This window comes from Capsicum annuum, chromosome 3 (assembly GCF_002878395.1).
Source record: "Capsicum annuum cultivar UCD-10X-F1 chromosome 3, UCD10Xv1.1, whole genome shotgun sequence".
NCBI lineage: Eukaryota > Viridiplantae > Streptophyta > Magnoliopsida > Solanales > Solanaceae > Capsicum > Capsicum annuum.
This window is the reverse complement of record NC_061113.1, coordinates 197130553-197153337: the sequence shown is the minus strand read 5'-3', so window position 1 is coordinate 197153337 and position 22785 is coordinate 197130553. Positions and strand designations below refer to the sequence as shown.

Sequence of the window (22785 nt, the reverse complement as noted above, 5' to 3'; positions counted from 1 at the left end):
ATCTTAAACTATGTGTGTGGAGTCAAACTATATCAAATAAATTGAGAAAAAGGAAATATATATCGATACTCCAACCACGTGTTCTCGCAATTTTAATCGTATTCAATATATAGTAACTTGTTCAATGGGTCCAACTTCATACTTGAATTCTTGGTAAACATTACTATTACCAACTCATCTCCTTCTCACTACAACCTCGCATTAACAACAACAATAACAATACATCCAACATAGTCTTATAAAATAGAATTCGGGGAGGATATGCTGTACGCAAATCATATTTCTACCTCAGAGGTAAAAAGATTTTTTCTGATAGACCCTCAATTCAATATAAAATAGTCTATAAAAAAAAGCCAAAATAATACTATATAACCAAACTACACGAAATAATAGATAGTAACAGAAATTGTAGAACAAAAAACTACAAAAATAATATTAGGACTAATAGTATGAACAACAAGACAATACACTCCTTCCTAGTGTTATGTAATAACCTCGCATTAATAGAGAAATGAAACACATTACACACACACACACACACATATATATATATATATATATATATATAAAATCTATAGTATATTAAAAGTGGAAAGACCCTTGGAAAAGTAATTTGAACTTTTTGTCCTCCACTAAAAGACTCTTTTTTAAAAAAAAACTGTCTTTTCACTATTTTTTTAATTTATTATAGTATTTATTTATTTTTTATTATACTAACTAAACCTCCTAAAATATATGGAAGGAGAATTAATTATTATTTTTCTTTTTACTGTTCAACTAGAAAAATACTCCTAAAATAGGACTCTATTAAAAAAATACTTCAATAAATATAAGTAATAAGATATATATACCTCTTAAATTGTAAGTAAGTCTTCTTTCTTTTTTGCCTTATGAAATTATTCTATGAACTGTTATATATGGTAAAGATAAATTCGTCCACGGACAATTGAGATTTGGGTTCAATTTGCATCTTTATTACTTCTTTTTTCCCCCAAGTTAATTAATATAATTCTCAATATTTGTATGGTCTATTTCACATTTATATATGTTCTTTTGTTTTTGCTTTGTCACGGAAGTTGAGGTTGATGCTTTCTTATATGCATCTTGACGTTGTTGTAAGTATACCACATTAATATTTATAGTTATTGAATTATGTATGTTCTTATGGAGTATTTTGTCAATTTGATGCTCTATTGATTTTTTAACTTTGTGGTTATACTTTGATCAATTAAGGTTATTTTTTTTTTCTATTGGGAGAATATGATTGATGCCCATCTAACTTGATTCGGTTGCGGATCTAGGTTAATTCTTCACTGTTTTTGTCAACATAATAGAATTCAACGTGTGTGTAAATATGTATTTCTTTATTTTCATTCAAGTCATTCTTTAGGGTCAAAGTTTTCGCTTAGACAAGAATTATTTTCATCAAAATCGAAGCTTTGTGATCACTATTGTATTGTTTTGTTTTAGTTTACAGGTCGTAGATGAATATCGGTTGGCTTTGAAGAATTTCTTGTGTAAATGTTAGGTTTAATTGTTGTGTAAACTTTAAGTTTAATTGTGTGTAAAGATTAAACTTAATTGTATTGTTTTGATGTCTCTATCATTATATGATTTTATTGTAGTTTACAAGTGGTAAATGAATGTCGAGAAATATTTTTGGTAAAAGTTAGGTTTAGTAAATAAATTCTCCATCTTTACATACTCAAAAGATATTGAACTTAATTATTGTATTCATTTTTATTATTTAAACGAATATCCCATTTAATGTAATGTCTGAACTCATTAAAGTGAGATACACGCGCGAGACGCATACACCTGAACTAGTATATATATATATATATGATCATTTTAAGCCTTCCTAAAATAAGAACTACAAAAAAATCAAAACTAATCCAACAACGACAGCACCATACCCAACAAATCTCATAAGTGGAGTTTGAGGAGGGGAAAGTGTACATAAACCTTATCACTACCTCATTAAGACCGAGACTAAAGAGGCAATTTCCGAAAGATCCCAGCTCAAGTGAAAAAAAAAAAAACCTAATAAGAACAATAGAAAGAAAAAAATCGATTTAAGTGAAGAGGAAATGTATTAACAGACCCCATGAGAATGAGCATGAAATTGACTAAAAATTAACGCAAAAAATTACATACTCACTCCGTTTCATATTAATTGGTCCCTATGGATTTGGTACACTCATTAAATAAATATTAATTAGAGGGTTTATTTTACTAAATTAGTCTTATTAATTATGTTTTGAAAATATAAATTTGAGTAAATACACTTTATTTAGTCATTTAATGTTAAGAATAGTATAGGAAGAACATAATAATTTTTTTTTGATTTCATCAAAGACAACTAAATTAAAACAAATATTTTTTTAAAAAATATCAATTAAAACGAAACAAAAGGAGTATTAAAACAGAAATGCACCTTTCGAGGACTTGTATTTTCTTCTCTGTTAGTGAGGCATAGAAAAGAGAGGGGTTTTACGGTGGTTTTATTGTATGGAAAAGGGTTTAAAAGGTGAATTTATATTTTATCAGGTAAATTTGAATATTACCGGTTATTTAATTTTTTAATCTGAAATACTAAATTAAGTAATTAAGTTTGACTGATAATGAAAAATATTTTATACGTTAGTGGCAAAAACTTGAATTCTTACGGGGGCATTTTACCTTTGTAAATTATATAGCAATATTTTGATGATAAAATATTAAAAATCTTACCCTCTTTTATTCAAAAATAATTAAATTGTTGAGGTACTTTTCGAAGTTTAAGAAACTTGTTGAATTTTTTTTTTCATATTTATCCTTTTTATTTAATGAGGTTATTAACCATTTCACATTTTTTTAGAAAGAATAGGTTAAGAATAATTAAAAGAATAAAAATGAAAAATAGTATACAATTTATGTTCTTAATTATTTTTCGTTATATGTGTGACATATGTAACAATTCAATTATTTTGAACAGGACAGAGTATTTAAATAAAATACACTGCATGTTTGTATTCATGATTTTGCTCGTTCCCTACTACAGTTTTTTCACCCAAAATAAAAATAAGGGGTGGACATAATTCATAAATATCAAAAAAATTAATTCCGACTAAATTAATTCAGTTTTCATTTTTTTCTTACTTTCATACTTTGGTTGCATTAGAAGCGAGTAGAGAGACTATTTCTAATAGATTTTCGAATACATCGAAAAAGTCAACATATTCGATGCATTTTTACATGGTGAAATTTTGAGAGAATAAATGCTCAAATCAAGATAAAATACAGTCCAGGTAAAAAATATTAAAAAATAGATAAGGTGTAAAACAATAATAGATTCACTCAAAAAAGTCGTGTTAGAAAAGAAAAAAAAAACGAATTGAATGGGGAAAAAAAATTAAACTGAATCAAAGGATTTGACGTTCGGTGCACATTTTTCTATAACCAACTATCAAAAATTCAGATGAAAGTTTGATAAACTAAACCTAAGAACCTAAATTCCATCCCTAACTTTATATCCATGATTTTCTCTCCTCCATGTTCATGATTTACACCCAGTGTGTGTTTGGTATGATTGAAAATGTTTTTCTATTTTTCCTTATTTGGTTGTAATAAAATGTTGGAAAAATATTTTCTAAAGTAACTAATTTTCCTCCATTTGATAGAAAATGACTTCCTGATGGGCCAAGGAAAGTCATTTTCTGAAGAAAAAAAATTGTGGCGTGAGTTATTCCCCCACCCCCAACAGCACTCAACTCACACTAACCCTTGTCCCAAATTTCAGAAGCGCACTTCACTATTACTATTCTCCCAATTTTAGGATTTTCATCTCTTTTCTCTCCACTGCGATTTTTACAAGAATCTCAAGGTATGTTTCATAATTAATTTCTTCTAAGATTTTGGTCAAAATTTCTTCAAATTTTTCTTCTTTTGCTTGTTTGGGTTTATGATTTGAGTTTATTTTTGTTTTAAAATTAAAAATTGGGTTTAATTTTCAAAAAAGATGAAGATACTGCAGTCATTTAGAGTAGTAGCATTAACAACCGATTATAATGATAAAGGAGATTATCCTTTTATGATGTAAAAGTGACCTATCAACTTGATTAACAAAGGTGGTGGCTGCATCATTTATTTGGCTAAGTTCAGAAAGAAACATATGTAAAAAGAAATAATTTAGTTTTAAGAAATTGTAGATGTATATGTCTAATTGATAAATTAGTCAGAAGGAGTTTCGAAATGATAAGTGGATAGTGTAGTCAAAGATAGCTTGGACCTCTGAAATTTATTAGCTAGGTCACCATAATTTGAGGCTTGTTTAAGTGGTTGATCACCTCTATCATTAGCTGGTAGGTTGTTGATTCGAGTTACGTTAACGGGTAATAAGGAATGTTGTTGATCCTCTTAAAAAAAATAAAAGAAAAGATTTACTGAACTTGAGTTTGAAGCATAATTCTGTCTGAAATTACCAGGAAAAAAGATTAAGGAAAAAGATTATAATACTAAAGTTGATGTTATGCTGACTAATTTGTGGGCTACAACTACATATTATTGGAAGGTGATTGTATCTGTATATAGTTGTAATGGTAAATCACCCAAGTGTCCTTTGCAGGTCTAATTAGTTTAAGATCTTAACGAATTCTCCATGTCATTTTACTATCAACGAAAAAGCAAATACATATATCAGAGATGAATGTCATATAATTTTATATTAGGATTAAACTGGACTACCTTTTAAACAACTTGAATGTTGTAATGTGAACGTATTGAATTTTCTGCTATTGAAAAGATATTTAAAATTTCTAGTTTGTAACATCTACGTGTTGAAGTCTGGTGTTAGGCAACTGAGTTAAAGCATTAGCTGAATGAATATCTCGATGGTTCATTTGTATGTTCTTGATAAATTATGATTTCATAAATCTTATCTGGACAAAATGAGAACCCCACGTAAACATAAATTGTCTGGTAAATCAGTTATCAACTTTTATTTGAGTTCAAGTTTGTTTGAAAATTGAAATCTGAGTTTAACTTTCAATATAAACTGGTAAATTATTCTGAGGTAATTGAGCGATTAGCAGTAGACTCAAGCTATATGAGTATCTTAGGACTTCCATATTTGTATGCTTTTCCTCTATTATATAGTAAATGAAATTACATTGGTCAGTATAACAAATGAATTCGACTAATCAAGATGAAGATGATGCAATAATCGAAGCTACAGCCACATCTGTTTTAGTTGCCGGAGTTACAATAATTGTTGCCTACGAACATTAAAGTAGCATTCCTAGAGAACCTTATGTTAATAAAGATCAAGAAAGAGAATTCTAAATGAATAGTATTTTGAATGGAAGTGATGTTTATTATGTAGGTCAGATAAGAATGAGTAAGCATGTGTTTTATGAATTATGCAATGCTCTTAGAAAAAAATAGTTTATTGTGTTCAACCAAAAAGATGCCTGTTCAAGAACAAGTATTGATATTTTTAGAGATTGTTGATTTTAATAAATAATTTCGGAAGATTAGATCATACTTTTACAGGTAAATCGAGTCTATTCATCGATGCTTCCACACTATACTTCAAACACTTTTGAAGCTCTATCCAATCCTTATAAAATCACCAGATGGAACCATCTAATCACAGATAATGAACAATCATCGATATTATCTCTGATTTACCGTAAGTAATATACTAATATTTCATATTTTAAGTTATTTTATGAAAAATACTACATATTATTAACTTAAGTTGTATATAAGATGTATAGGAGCAATAGATGAAACACATGTATTTGCATCTATTCCTATTGAGCAACAAAATAGATTTCGAGGCCGAAAAGACACAACAACACAAAATGTATTAGTTGCCATCAACTTTAATTTAAAGTTCATATATGTGCTTGCTGGTTGGGAAGGATCTGCACATGATTCTCGTATATTAAATTATGCATTAGAGAAACCAAATGGTCTCTAAATGCCATGATGTATCTTATTCAAAATAAATTAGTTTATAGGAAAAGTAGGTGAACAATGTATATTAATTAACTTTAGTTTGAATTTCAGGATATGAACTTCGTAATAGATTTATTCCTCCTTATCATGGAATACACTATCACTTGCAAGAGTGTAGTGATTGTACTCTCCAAAATAGAAAAGAACTATTCAATCTTCGTCATGCATCATTGAGATTCTTAGTTGAACGTACCTTCGCTATTCTCAAGAGACGATTTTGTGTGATTGACAAGGAATCCCTTGGAGATTTTAAGACACAAGTGGATATGGTATTAGCATCGTGCATTTTATATATTCACATAGTTGATTTGGAGCCAAATGACATGATAATACAAGAAGCAGATATTGAAGCATTAATTTATCCTTAAAATGTTCAAATTACTCAAAATTCTTAAGGAATTCAAAGCTATAAGACAAAGAGAAAAGGCGTGAAGAAGCTAGATAATGATTATCAAAAAGAGATGTAATTGCTCATGCCATGTTTATAAATTATGATAGGCGAAGGAATGAGGGACTTTAGTGTATTAAGAAACCTTGATAGCTAAATAGATAATGCTGCTTGTTTTTTGCTTTTGATATTTCCTTATTTCTTCTTCCTGTTGTAGTTATTGGTCAAATCCTTTATGAAAGAAATACTTTTATGTTCATTATTGTTTTTCTGTTAGCTATGAATGTTCTTCTTTTCCTCTTTTTATTTGGTATAGGAGAGTTCACAAATTTCTACTAATTCATATTTGTGTTCTGTTGAGTATGACTTGTTCAACATAGTTTCTTGACTTGTATATTAAATCATGGAAAAAAAGGAGAGAAACATTTAGGTGGTCAAAATCAATTTGAAATATTTTATGTTGGAGATTCTAGATGATGAAGTGAAACAAGGGAATAAATCGACTAATAAGTTTAAGGCCAGCTCATTCAATTGTGTTGTGAATGCCATTAACGAACAACTAGGAATGGATTGTTCATCTAAGCATGTGGAGAATTATCTTAAAACAATAAGAAGCACTTGGAGTACAATCCAAACTCTACTAAACAAAAGTGGTTTTGGATGGGATGACAACTTGAAGATAATTACTGCCAATCTTGAAGTCTATGATGTCAATATTCAGGTAAAATGTGGTTGTTAGCTTATTTTCTTGTTTTTTTTTATTTGTTTTACCTGGTATTGATTTCTTTCTGAAATTCTGGTTGGTAGTTCTATTATATTGCGAAGAGAACTTAGTTTCTTACTTATAATCGATGGAGAGAACTTGGTGTATGCAATTTTCTCCAAGCACACATTTTTATATGTCATCGATAAAGTCTATTTACATGTTTCTTTTGTGATTTTAAGAAAATACTGCTCGAATCTGTACTTGAGCAATCATAATGAGTGTATAGTGAATTGTGTTCTATTCTTTCAAACTGAAGAGATATGGATTTCACAATACAGCCCCATGAACTATAGAGCCCCACGAACTAGTTCTTCAGCTAACAATTTTTTTTAAATAATTTTCTCTAGAGATGATAGTTATTTGTTTCAAACTTCTTGCATTTTGTTACTTAGAGTAGTATCTTGAGAATTCTCTTGCAGTTTGTTATTTGTCAGTTATAAATTGAGCATTATGCTTGCTTAGACATTTCTTTAATTTTTAGAAAGACAACAATATCACGTATATTATCATATCCCCAGTATATGTAACTGGTTGAGAGGTGGTAGGTGAGATGAACACTACTCTTTTTATTTTAGTTTTTATAACCATTGAATTCAAGCCAACTTGCGCTCACCCCGACACAAGTTTTAAGACTTGGTGATAGGAGTTTCCAGATAATATTTTACCCGAATCAAGGCAAATAACTACAACACTGTTCATTTGATGGTTGTAATGGAACATTCTTACTATGGATCATTTGGATATCATGTTACACACGTTTTTGCTGTGAGCAGTAGATTTGGAAACCTAGAGGACCTAAAGCATCTGATAGATAAAACACAGCTTAGGTTTACAAGTTTTCGTGGATGTAGTTCACAATCATGCAAGCAACAATGTCACTGATGGCTTTGATATCGCCCAAAGTTTTCAAGAATTCTACTTTCATACTGGAGAGCGAGGGTACCATAAGTTGGGAGATAGTAGGTTGTTCAACTATGCCAGTTGGGAGGTTCTTCGTTTCCTACTTTCCAACTTGAGGTAATGGCTAGAAAAGTAAAAGTTTGATAGATTTTGATTTGATGTTATAACTTCTATGTTGTATGTTCACCATGGAATCAATATAGGATTTACAGGAAAGTACAATGAGTATTTTAATAAGGCTACAAATGTTGATGTTGTGGTCTATTTAATGCTGGCCAATAATCTGATTTACAAGATTCGGTGGGAGGTAACAGGTACTTATAAAACTAGTCAGGGTAAGCTCAAGATGGCTCAAACACAACAGTTATAAAAACTAAAATAAAAAAATAGTGTTATCTTACCTACCACCTGTCATTAAAATTAGTTCAAGAGGCCAACTATTTAGCACCAAATTACCAAAGATTAACGCCTCCAAAACTTCTTTGCATCGCGTGCTAGTAGAAACTATAGGACAAGATTGTGTATATTATATCCTTATAGTCTGACTCTTCCCAACATCATGAACATAACAAAAATTTTAGTGCACCAACATCTATTTTTTTTTATGTTATCCTACTTTAGAAACTGCTTAGGAGAAAACAGATGAGTGTTATCTTCAAGTGCATCATCAATATTCAACATTTTAGCTTACTACTGAAACAGAAATAGCAACCCCTAATTCCATGCAATTCAATCCATCAATTCTCTCATATCTATCAAATACAAAAGCTTAATTCTTTAAACAAAATGAAAAAATCTTGCTTAAACAAAAACTCAATTCATCTTCCCACCAATTCTCCTCCTTTCTTCAGAAACAACAACTTTCATTGCACCAATTGGAGACACCTCGATTCATGATGAAAGCAGCTACTGGTGTTGTTGATACTGTGGAAGATAAACTTCCAGTTGATAGTCATGTTACTGAAACTCAGGAACCTAATTCAAGGGTAAGTTATTTGGTTTCTTTCCTTGTTATCCTTTAGATGTGTACAAGGTAAATTATGTTCCAGTTTAATAGCTCACAAAATATAAAAGAGAGGTAAATTGCACTAGGCAATTCCCTTTTTAACAACTTGCTTAAAGTTAAACAAGGGTATTAACATTGTAATACTATCAATTGTGTGTAATGTTACGTTAAACTAAAGCTCCCATTATGTACAGGGTCAAGGGAAGAGACCGACCACAAGGGTCTTTCTTAGTATCTATGGTCTTGTATCAAATTTCTGTTAAGAGGCTTTTCTTTGACCTTGTAGTGAAGTACATAGATTGTAACACTTATAAATATGTAAGCTAACAGAAATGGCTAAATCTTGTTACCTATTTCCCACATTTCCTTTAGAAACCAAGAAGAGAAAAGAAGAATATAAAAAGGAAATAATAAGCATAACAGGCAAAGCAATAAAACGAAGAACTATGAAATACGATGGTTGGAGAACAAAAGTAGAATTTGCTTGGAGGTGGTTCCCCGTCTAGTTTTTGGTTGAGAATTTTTTTTATGTTTTATTGTGTCCACTTTATTTAGTTTTGGTGCTTGTTATGGTCTGTGTTAGAGTGCGTGCCCTATCAATTTTAATATTTTACTCTACTGATTGCCTAACAGTGAAACAAGTTAGCTAATGTGGTTCATAGAAGTAAAACTTGAACACAGTATTTTACGTGGAAAACACCCGACTCAAGAAAGGTGTAAGAAACCATGATCTGTACTTCTACATTATTTAACCCAAACTTCACTATAACTCTTGAGCCTCAACAATCAACAAATTACATGACTTTTTGTAAACTAGGAATCAAAACTTCTAACTCCTATTACCGCAAAACACTAATCTTCCTAAGATAAGTGTTCCCAAGTCTTCGAGTTCCCCAACTTGAAGACGTTAATCCTAACTCAGTTTATACTTCACTGAGACTAGAGATTACAACTCAATATGACTCAATAACCAACCTATTACACAAAGTCTAAGACTATAAGTAAAGGACCAGGTTGCTTCACTAGCTCCTTCAATTTGTAGAAGTGATTTACTGATTGTTGACTATTTTTTTAGTGCTTGAGTGAAATACTTGATTATCGTTTATTGTATTTAAGCCATCTCCTGATGGAGTCCTTTAGTTGATGTACTCTTCTATCTTCACTAGGACTCCCAGGTAGTTTCACTCACTCTTTGTTGTCGTCTCTCTCTTTTCTTGTTTGAATATGACTCTTCTCTTTTATCTCATAATCTCTGTAGGACTTCTTGATCAACTCAACTTCTAGATGCTGCACTTATCTTATTTTTTGTATCTACTTCATCTGATGTGATAAGTGTTAAGAGCATGATACTTATCCACTCTTATTTTTATGCAGTGTCATCTTTCCAGTATGGTCTTGCCTGTAACTTGTTCACTTATGTGGAACAGCTTGCACAACGTGTTTCATTCATATGTACATCATCAAAACTTCACATTCCCTAAAAAATTCCCCGTTTTTGCTGATGACAAACTCAACAGCTCAGTATCATTCTCTTAATCCTGATATACCCAGTAAAAGATTCAAATAGAAGATCACAGAATGAAATAGGTTAGTTAATTGAGTTATAAGCATTGTATAATTTATTCTTCCCTCTTTTGACATCATAAAAAAGCTGGACCAATAAGTGAAAATAGTTTAATAATTCATGGCCACTGGGCTATCACTAAAATAATCAAGACTCAGGGCAAGAGAACAACAATGCATTAAAATAAACAAAATTAGATCATATAAAGCAAAAAAAATTCCATTTCATTCACAGCACCAGATACAATTATCATAACCCAATAACAGCAAAAAAAGAGACAACAGGGACGAGAAAACAACAAAGAATAGGATGAAGATACTAAGAAGGGGGGTTAAGTGGATGAGGAGGAGGGAATAAGGGAGACCAACTTTTTAATAACATCAAAATTCTCAGCTCGTTCTTTTTCCAAAGTAGCTGTGAGGGAAGTAATCTGAGCTTGAGAGACCCTTTTTTCTTCCTCATGTGCAGCCTGGGCAGCCTTCAAGACCTCCACCTCACCCTGCTTTGTAGCAAGGGAATTCCTCAATCTTTGCACTAGGTTGTCAACACTCTTCATAGCAGCAGGTAGCATAGTATGGTTCACAGATCCAATGACATCCTTTGTGGTCTGTAGGGACCACACTTTAACAGGTACATTAAAATCCTCAAAGGTAGATACAAGCTAGAATTCATATGGTAAATCATGACCATGTGCATCTTGGACTAATACCCTTTGCATGTGCTTGATGATGAGTCGAGGAAGGTCTATTGGAATTTCAGTATCTACCAGTTCCATCAGAGTAAGATCAAGGAAATTGGCAACTGTTCGTCTTTCTTATCTATGAAGGATCACTTTGTGAACCTCATCAAAATAAAACTGATAGAGGGGGGATTCTCATTCTTTAAGACCCTACGGTGAGTAATAAGATAGGGATTTCCAGAGAATTTCCTAGAAATATCAAGAGCTAATAGAAGATTATCAAGAGGAGGCTAAGTACCCTTCACATAATGACCCCAACCCCCAGTAAGAACATTCAGAATTCTAGCCAGATAAGCAGGATATAGATTGATCATTTTCCCATGAACAGTGGTTGAGAAAATCTCCCTAATGGCAACCCCATTTATGTAAAACTCATAAACTTTATCTTTTTCAAACTTTTTTTGATGAACATCTTGCAGAAACAAGTGTGACCACCCTTGAACTGTCAACTTTGTGACTAATATATCCATATCAGGGCCCCAAAAACTAGTTACAACTCGTCCCCTAGCCAAATTTCATTTTTGAAAGTGAAGAATATAGGCTGACTGAGAAGTTTTGTCAGTAGGGGTATTAACATCAATATCGAAATCAAGATTAGGGTCAATCTCAGTAGAAGGAGCAGGGGGAGTATCAGGAAGAAACTCAGAGTCTAATTTAGATGAGTGATAAGGAACATATTTGTTTATCTATTTCTTTGGACGAGAAGTGGACTTCTTAGGAGCAACTTTAGAGGATGAAGAGGCTTTGACAGGATGGGTGGATTTTGAGGAAGAAAAAGTCTTTGAAGTAGGTGGAGATGATGATTTATGAGACAAAGAGGGTTTTGGGACTTTAGCAATGATTGTCTTCTTCTTTATTTTGGATCAAAGAAGAATATTAGGAGAGGAATCACAAGGAGGTGGAGAAGTAGAAGTGGCTACCCATTTTATTTTACTTGCCTTAAGTGCTTTTACCAAGGAAGAATCTTCCCTTTGCTTTTTACCTCGTGTATGTGGAGTTCGAGGAGAAGGGACAATAGGGGAAGGCTCCACTGGAGCATCGTCATCGACATCGATGGTGACAGAGGAGGGTTTTCACTTAAGTTTGGATCTGGACCTTCTAGGAATTAGGTCAACAATGGGAATGTATCTTGATCAATGGAAATAACATCTTGATCAATAATTTGAAGAGGAATTGGAGGTGGTAGTGAAGGTTCAGATGATGGTGATGGATTTGAAAAAAAATTGGCAAAGAGGTTTTGAAGGTTCTTGAACATCGCAAAGTCTGACAGTTTGATGGAGATTGAGGGTGGAATAAGTGGAGGCAGGGTGATGTTTGGATGAAGGATGATGGCAGTGGAAGGACTGGTAGCAGATTTAGAGGAGGAAGAAGACGAGGAAGACGCCATTGAAGAAGAAGAATTTTGTTTTAATTTGCAGAGGTTGAAGATGAAATGAAGAGTAAGGAGAGGGAAGAAGCATATTTAAGAAGGAAAGAAGGAAGGTGAAACGTGATGGGAGTGTATGTGGTGGAAGAAATGTAATGATGAAGGGGTTCTGTTCTGATGGGAAAGGTCTGACAGCCTTTTTGAAGGAGGAAGGACTTTTGGTTTTGACTGTTTAAGTGTAATGGAAGGAAACATGTAGACAACCTGTTTCTCTTTAAGATACTATGGGCAAGCAATAATCATACCTGATTTTTGAGTAGTCAATGAACAAAATTGCCTTGATGTTCCAGTCTATCTGTAAGATCAACACATAGCTGAGTCAATTTACCCTAAAATCTTAGAATTAGGATACACAACTAAATGTGTAAGACTGAATTAATCAACAATAACTTAGGATCAGCTTATTCCAGTCAATCATTGAGGGATATTTATATAATTTTAATCATCCCCAAGGCTAACCTATTTTTTTCAAAGTGTTCCCTACTCAAAGTCTTAGTGAATATGTCAACAATTTGTTTCTCAGTAGAAAAAACATAATTGATATATGATATTTTTCAACATTATCTCTAAGAAAGTGATGTCTAACATCAATATGCTTAGTTCTTTTGTGTTGAACAAAATTTTTGGCTATGTTAATAGCACTTGTATTATCACAGAAAATAGGAACACATCCAACATCTATGACAAAATCCATAAATTTTTGCTTAATCCATAATAATTGAGCACAACAAGAACCTTCAACAACATATTCAACTTCAGCAGTAGACAATGCGACTGAATTTTGCTTCTTAGTGGACCAGGTAATTAAACATCATCCAAGGAAGTGTGCCATGCATGTAGTGCTCTTCCTATCAACCAAGTATCCTGCATAATCAGCATCAGAATAATCAACCAAGTTAAAATTACTACCTTTTGAATACCATAAACTAAGATCACTGGTTCCTTTGAGATATCTAAAAATCCCTTTTACAGATTTTAGATGAGACTCCTTAGGATTTGCTTAAAATCTAGCACATAATCCTACACTAAACACTGTATCAGGCTTGCTAGCAGTAAGATATAGCAATGACCCTATCATTCCTCTGTACATCTTTTGCTCCACATCAGGACCTGTTTCATCCAAATCAAGCTTTGTAGCAGTGGCAATTGGAGTGCTTATTTCTTTTGCCTCTTCCATGGAGAATCTCTTGAGAAGTTCTTTTACATACTTCTACTGATGGATCATTGTTCCTTATGTTGTTTTTTTTAATTGCAGTCCTAAGAAGTAGTTTAGCTCCCCCATCACGCTCATCTCAAATTCACAACTCATAAGTTTGGCAAAGTCATGAGTCATGTTCATGTTTGTAGAGCCAAAGATAATGTCATCTACATACACCTGCACCACCAATAATTCTTTTTCATCAGATTTCAAGAAAAGAACGTTGTCAATTTTACCTCTAGTATGTCTATGATCTAGTAGGAACTTTGAAAGTCTCTCATACCAAGCTCTAGGGGATTGTTTCAACCCATACAAGGCCTTATCCAGTTTATACACATGATTAGGAAACTCCTTGCTTTCAATCCCTGGAGGTCGTTTAACATACACTTTCTCTTTAAGTATACCATTTAAGAATGTACTTATAACATCCATTTGATAAAGAATAAACTCCTTATAGGAAGCAAATGCAAAATGTAATCTAATAGCCTCAATTCTAGCCACAGGAGCAAAGGTCTCATCAAAATCTATGCCTTCTTTTTGATTGTATCCTTGGACCACCAGTCTTTTCTTGTTCCTTGTAACTATTCCGTGCTCATCAACTTTATTTTTGTATACCCACTTAGTCTCAATTACTGTTCTATCTTTTGGAAGAGGGACTAAGTGTCATACTTTGCTTCTTTCAAACTGGTTCAACTCTTCCTATATGGCTATGATCCAATCAAAATTAAGTAATGCCTCAGTTACCTTCTTTGGATCACTCTCTGATAGAAATGCCTTGAAGGCATACATACTTCTTAATCCAGACCTAGTGGTGATCCCAAAAGTGAGATTAGTGAGAAGATTCTCAATAGGATATGACCCTTGATACTTGTATCCTTTAGGGAACAAGCCTATTGAACTACTAGGATCACTACTGATGTTCTAAGATGGGGTAGTTGGTGGCTCAGTTCCCCCTGTTACTGTGCCTCCAGATTCAGTTCCCCCTGTTGAAGTGTCTCCATTCTTGGTAGCTCCAGTTAATGAATCAGGTTGTGTAACATGTTCTTCAGAGTCACTTCCTTCTTGTAGGTTAGTCTTAACACAGGATTCATCAAAAACTACATGCATGCTTTCTTTAACATAGTTTGTTCTAATGTTTAAAACCCTATAAGCCTTACTATGAAGTGAATAACCTAAGAAGATTTCCTCATCACTTTTGGCATCAAATTTTCCCAAATTATCCTTTCCATTATTATGTATGAAACATTTACAACCGAAGGTTCGAAAATGAGAAATGTTTGGCTTTTTTCCTTTAAGTAATTCATATGGAGTCTTCTCTAACATAGGTTTGATCATGCACCTATTTATGATATATGCAACAGTACTTATTGCCTCAGCCCAAAGGTTTTTAGCAACATTGGCTACAAGCATCATTGTTCTAGCCATATCTTCCAAGGTTCTATTTTTCCTTTTCACCACTCTATTTTGTTGTGGTGTTCTAGGAGTAGAAAAATTATGATATATATCATTTGCTGAACAAAATTCTAAGAACTTGACATTCTCAAATTCTGTACCATGGTCAGATCTTATGACAATTAATGAAGTGCCTAGTTTTTTTTTTAATTTTCTTGATAAAAATTGCAAAGACATCAAAGGCATCTTCTTTAGAGGCTAGAAACAAAGTTTAGGTGAACTTGGAATAATCATCAACAATTATAAAACATACCTTTTCCCCCCTCTGCTTTGAAGTCTCATTGGTCCACACAGATCCATATGAACCAGGTCAAGACACTTAGTAGTGCTAAAATGGTTTTTTGACTTAAGGAAAGATCTTACCTGCTTCCCTCTTACACAAGCACTACATAACTTTTCCTCTTTAAATTTGGTCTTGGGTAATCCCAATACCATATTTTTAAAGGAAAGTGTATTTAGTTATTTCAGACTTGCATGTCCAAGTCTTCTGTGCCAAAGGATGGGATCATTTTTAATTGCACTTAGACAAGTTAACTCTGATCCTAGTATTGCCATTATGTCAGCTTTGTATACATTTTTGTATTTTTTAGTAGTGAGCACAATCTCCTTAGTGTCTATTTTCTTAACTTTGACACCTGCAGAAGTGAAAATAACTTTATTACCTTTATCAAACAGCTGTAAAATGCTCAGCAGGTTATGCTTCAATCCTTCTACAAGATAGACATCTTCCAATGCTCTTGACTCAGATGAGCCAATTTTTCCAACTATAATAATGATTCCCTTTTTTCCATCACTAAAAGAAACTCCTCCTCAATTGATTTTTTAAAGTGAAAGGAACTTTTTCTTATCACTAGTCATGTGTCTAGAGCAAGCACTGTCCAAGTACCAATGCCTTTTGCTTCCTTTCACTTTCTTTTGCAAAAGAAATCAATGGTTAGTCTTAGGAACCTAGACAAACTTGGGTACTGTTTTATGAGTAAAAGGATAGATCAAATTTCTTCTAGTCCATGCTGGCAACATGTAGTGCAACCTGTTTCTCTGACCTGAACTAGTTTTTTTCTTTTTGGTCTAAGAGATTTTATTTGTTAGGTTTTGACTATTTGATCTGCTTTTAGTAGCTACTGGACATTCAGTAGTTGGATGTCCAAGGTTGCCACAGATATAGCATAGATCTTTAACATCAGCACTACCTTTGTGGAATCCCAAACCAACCTTTTCACTGTGAGTTCTCTCACTCAGTTTATGAATAATTCTTGATGAATTTGTCCACCTATTTTCTCTTTCAAGATCAAGTTTTAGTTTAGATATTCTTGAATCAATCTGTTTATTATGTCAGCTGCATTGCTGCACTCTAGTTTACACTTATCTAGTTCAAGTTCAGCACTTTCTTGTTCATTACTTATGACTTTTTTTTCTTTTCATTTTTAGTGAGAGTCAGTTTAAGGATTTCAGACTTAAGATCATTATTAGAAGAATCAAGTTCTGCAACCTGTTTCTTGAGAGTGCAATTTTCACTGTCAACTGTAACTTTGCAGGCCTTTAATTCAATGAGATCAAATTTAAGGCTTGAAAAACTATTGAACAGCTCATCCCTATCAAAAGTTTATTTTTGGAAATCATAAATTAGTGCACTCATCAAGGAAACAAGTTTTGATTTAGAAAACAAGTGTAGTTTTTCTTTAAGTTCAAGTATGCTTACCTCAGTAGTATCATCTTCTTCATCAAAGTCTGAGTCTCCAAGTTCCATGAATGCAGTTTCATCAGCTTCATCATCATCTGAGTCAGATCCTAAAGCTGCTATCATTGCATGTTCCTCCTTCCTTTTTGCCTTTTCTTTTAGTTCCTTTTCAGCCCTTTCCCTTTTCCACTCTATTTCCTAGACTGGACAATCTCTGATCTGATGATCATTATTACCACACTTGTAGCATCCATTTGGATTGTCATTTGAACGCTTCTTGCTACTTGTTCCCTTCTTCTTTTTGAAGAATTTTCTAAAGTTCTTAGTTATAAAGGCAACCTGTTCCTTATCAAGTTCAAATTCATCATCACTATCAAAAGCCTTCAATGCCAAGATTTTCTCTGGAGCAGCTTGTTCTTTGGTTCCATCAACTTCCATTTCATAAGTTCTCAAATTTCCAACTAGTTTATCCAAAGTAATGCCGTAAAATCCTTATTAGCCTCCCTAATTGCAGTTACCTTAACATTCTATTTTATTTTTGGTAGTACCCTTAGAACCTTTTCAACTTGTTCCTTCATCTTGAAAGCCTCGTACTCAGTAAAGAGAAGGGAAATTCTAAATTTCCTTACCTGAGAGGTACCCTCATGTGCATTTACCAATGCATCCCAAATTTTCTTAGCAGTGGTGCAAGTTGTCACCCTGCTATATTCAGCAGGTTTTAATCCACAGACTAGGATGTTCTTAGTTTTTGCATTTTTCCTAAGAGCTACCAAGTCATAGCAGTAAATTCACTCCTTACCTTTCTGACTTGTTCACCATCAATCATCTTCATTGAAATGGTAGGACCATCGGCAATCTTATCCCACAATTCATAGTCTTCACCTCGGATGAACATCTCCATCCTTGCTTTCCACCAGATAAAGTGAGATCCATCAAAGAGTGGAGGTCTAGTGGTTGACTGACCTTCACTATGACTAGTAGGAGGTGCGAAATTCATCATTGTAATTTTATCTTAGGTCTAGCCTTATTTAAGGCAACCTCGCTTTGATACCACTTGTTAGAGTGCGTGCCCTACCCATTTTAATATTTTACTCTACTGGTTGCCTATCATTGGAAAAAGTTAGCTAACGTGGTTCACAAAAGTATAACTTGAGCACAGTATTTTTATGGAAAAAACACTCAGCTTAAGAAAGGTGTAAAAAACCACGACCTGTACCTCTACATGATTTAACCCCAACTTCACTATAACTCTTGAGCCTCAACAATCAACAAATTACAAGAATTCTTGTAAACTAGGAATTAAAACTTTTAACTCTTACTACTGTAAAACACTAATCTTCCCAAGATAAGTGTTCCCAAGTCTTCGAGTTCCCCAACTTGAAGAGGTTAATCCTAACTCAGTTTATACTTCACTGAGACTAGAGATTACAACTCAATATGACTCAATAACCAACCTATTACACAAAGTCTAAGACTCTAAGTAAAGGACCAGATTGCTTCACTAGCTCCTTCAAGTTGTAGAAGTGATTTGCTGATCGTTGACTATCTTTTTAGTGTTTGAGTGAAATACTTGATTATCATTTATTGTATTTAAGCCATCTCCTGATGGAGTATTTTAGTTGATGTACTCTTCTATCTTCATTAGGACTCCCAGGAAGTTTCACTCACTCTTTGTTGCTGTCTCTCTCTCTTTTTGTTTGAATAGAACTCTTCTCTTTTATCTCATAATCTCTGCAGGACTTCTTGATCAACTCAACTTCTAGATGTTACACTTATCTTCTTCTTTGTATCTACTTCATCTGATGTGATAAGTGTTAAGAACATGATACTTATCCACTCTTATTTTTATGCAGTATCATCTTTCCAGTGTGGTCTTACTTGTAACTTGTTCACTTGTGTGGAACAACTTACACAACATGTTTCATTCATATGTCCATTATCAAAACTTCACATTCCCTAACAGTCTGTTTATGTTACATTAACTCATTAGAATCAAATGAACTTGATATCAAAATTTCTCTAATCTTTGTATTGTAGGCACATCCCAATCATGATGAGTTCATCAACAAAAAAATTAATATGTTTAATAAATTTCTCTTGTGTGTGGGAATGATCAAGCTAGGGGAGACTGTGCTAAGTCATTTGAAGATATAGATTTTGAGTGTTTTTCTGAGAAAGATAATGATAGTGACACTGAAGGACCATCCACAAAAAAGAATGTGCAAGTGACTGAAGCTTCTCAAGTCAAGACAAGTCACAAAAGAAAACGTTCTTTTGAGGTGCAAGATATTGTAGGTGATATATCAATAAAATTTGGAGAAGTGGCAACGACAATTGGTAGGTTGGTTGATAGTCGTCTAGATGTGACAAAGTTGTACGAAGAAGTTATGGCAATGAAAGGTTATGAGGAAGAGTTCCTCGATGATGCTTTTAATTATTTGGTTCAAAGCGACACTTTAGCTAACGCATTCATGACAAAAAAAATCAAAATCTTCGTAAGGTGTGTTTGGAACGATTCAAGCAACAACAATAGTGACACCTATGGGTTGGAAGAACTTAGCTTCACAAAGTTTGAAAGCAATTATTATTGATGAACTTTTATTTTTGATAATATATTGTTTATTCGCTATCAAACTTCTCTCTTTTGTGTATTTAAGGAAATATTGATTAGAAAGCTTGAATTATATAATTAGTAGTTGCTTAAATTTTAGTGACTTGTAATATTTTAGTACTTGATATTAATTTTATTTGCTATGCTTAAATTAGTTCCTACAGATTGTTTATTTGCTAGTGGCCGTGATATACAATTTAACTATTAATAGTATTTTTTTTTAAATATTTTTTTTTCCTCACCAACCAAATACTAAAAGATATTTTTTGAAAAATATTTTTTGCTAACCAACCAAACACCATAAAATATTTTCCAAAAAATATTTTCTACTCACCAACCAAACATGAAAAAAATAAATAGAAAATCAACTTATTTTCGATGAAAAACATTTACCATCATACCAAACACACCCCCAATGACTGCATATTTTCATTGTCGTTCCAAACAGATTAAACAACAGACAAAAATGACAAAAACCTAAGCACCGATCAAAATCCTAGTCGCAAGTTAAAAATTATAATCCAATGCAATTTACATTGCAAACTTCTAAATTCAATGTTACAAACATTCAATGGGAGGCCTAATATTCAGTACTGGAGGAAAATCACGGACTTAAAAAAGTCCGCCCAGTAGTGTTGCGACAACTGTGCCAACAAGCAATGCTGCGTGACCAAGAGAGCCCATACCCACAGTCAAGAAAAGCATAGCGGATGCTGCCCATATCTTCTTCTCAACATCCATTTCCTTTAGGTCGTTTGTTTTCTGAAATGTGTTTGTATTTGGAAACAAGAAAGAAAACCTGAACGAGAATTTATATGATGAAAACATGGAATTATGATATTAAAATTGAGCTAATTACAACGATAACATACTCTGTGTGGGTTTCATAAGTGGGGTCTAGAGAGGATGAAGTGTACCCTTACCTTTCCTCCACCTTTGTAAGATATTTCCCATAGAACCTTAGCCCAAGAAAATTGTTTTTTCAGAACAAGTATGAAAAAAAATACAAGAGTAAAGATGCTATGATGACAATATTAAGTATGATAGAAAAAGTAATAAAGATAATAAAGTAAAAAAAGTTGAGCTAATTACTACTTACAAGTTTATTCTTGAAAATAAACAGTAACGACAGAAAACCAAAATATCCAACCATGGAAAGATTTACACACTCTATCCAGCACAAGATCTTTTATAACATGGATATTAGTTCAATATTCTCTTCATTTCAGTTTCCATTACATCATTTCCTTATTAGAAACACTTAACTTTATAGCCACAAAAATACTTTTTTAATAAAGCTATATAGCCATACAAGCTTAAAGAACCTTTATTTTTATCTTAAACTATATATCTGACTACATCACATAGCTTGAAAAAAGGGAATATATATAAATACTCAAACCACGTGTTCTTGCAATTTTAATCATATTCAATTTTACTCGTCTCCTTCTTACAACTTTGCATTAACAGAGAAACAAATAAAACTTACGTGTTTCGACGGTAACGGCATTAAGGACTTGACAATAATTAACTGTGCCCAAAACACATTACCAAAATATACGTGACTTAAAGGGAGTCATGTAAAAGGATAATTGTGCCAAGATGGGACTATATATCAAAAACAACCGATTTACGCAAATCAATTTACAACAACAGCATAAACACGACAATAATGATCAAAAAAATCATGATCTCAATCGTTCAGAACCAATTTATCTCGTGTGTGTGTATGTGTGTATATATATATACACATGTATATGTGTGTGTGTGTGTGTGAAATTACACTGGGGAAGATACAGCAAACAATTAAGTTAAATGTAGTCAAAAGGGGAAGAGAAAGCAAACATTTGGGTTTGGATGTGCTAGGGTTACGGCAGAATGGGTGTTTAAGGGTTTTAAAATTTGGGGGTTTTCCTTTCTTCTATTTCAAGAAGAACAACATACCCAATATAATTCTATAAGTGGGTTTTGAAAAGAATGTGTATATGCAGACCTTAGACCTTACCTCTTCGTTAAAAAGAAGGAAAGATTGTTTCTGACAGGCCCTCGATTCCAAACAGATGAAAAAAACTGACAACAACGATAATTAGTAAGAACAACATGATATTTTCCTCTTTAATATATTTATTTTTTGGACATAAAAACAAGAACTACAAAAATTAAAACTAATAAGATGAACAATTTAGATACATACTACTTGTAAACTTGTACAGAAGGAAAAAGAAAAATCGATGAAGGTAACAGGAACGAATTAACAGAACCCAAGAGAACGAGCATGAAGTTAACTGAGGATTAAAGAAAAAAAACACATATAAGACAGAGAATCGGACCTTCAAGAACTTTCTTTTTTCTTCTCGGTTCGCCCAATTTTCACGAGGATCTGTGTGCTAGTGAGTGAGCAGAGAGGAGCGGTTTAACGGAGGTTTTATTTTACAGGAAAGGATTTAAGAGGTATTTTGAATGAGTTATTTTTCAATTAGAAGAACATGGCCTGTGTCAATACGGGTTTAATGTTAAAGATATTTTTATTATGTACAGTAAATTAAATTGATATTAATTTGAATTATGAATTATAAAATATGAATTATAAAATATATTAACAACTTGGTAGTATTGTTTATGGAGTTAAGTCTTACAAGATTATTATGTATAACTTACTCATATAAATAATAAAATTTGATGCATTTAAAAGTTTATATCTTTAATCATATGATTGAGATTTGCTACATTAAGTAGAAAATTTGAGATTAAAAATGATACATAAGACTTGAGAATAAGTGTTGGAAAAGAAAAAAAGTTATCTAGTCATTACATATTACATCACATGTGAATTGCAATTAATAATCCGCATTATATTCCCTTACTAAGCCGCCATAAACATCATTTGCTTTCATTTTTTCCTTCTCTTTTATTTGTTACCTTGTTCTTTGAAGTTAAACTAAAAAAATATTTTAAATTCAAATTTTAAGTGTTTCAAAAATTATATAGAAAAGAAAACTATAAGTTACCATCTTTCATATTAATTTAAATTATTTGACTTTGAGAACATGATAA

General features: G+C 32.6%; 1 long non-coding RNA gene across 1 annotated transcript; it reads right to left on the bottom strand.

Annotated features, from left to right (window-relative positions):
• Positions 1–20238: 20238 nt before the first annotated feature.
• LOC124896754 lies at positions 20239–22198 on the bottom strand. The gene is made up of 2 exons (XR_007053178.1): positions 22062–22198; positions 20239–20530 (listed from the first exon to the last, which is right to left on the bottom strand). It is a non-coding gene; the product is annotated as an uncharacterized LOC124896754 (long non-coding RNA).
• Between the last annotated feature and the right edge of the window lie 587 nt (positions 22199–22785).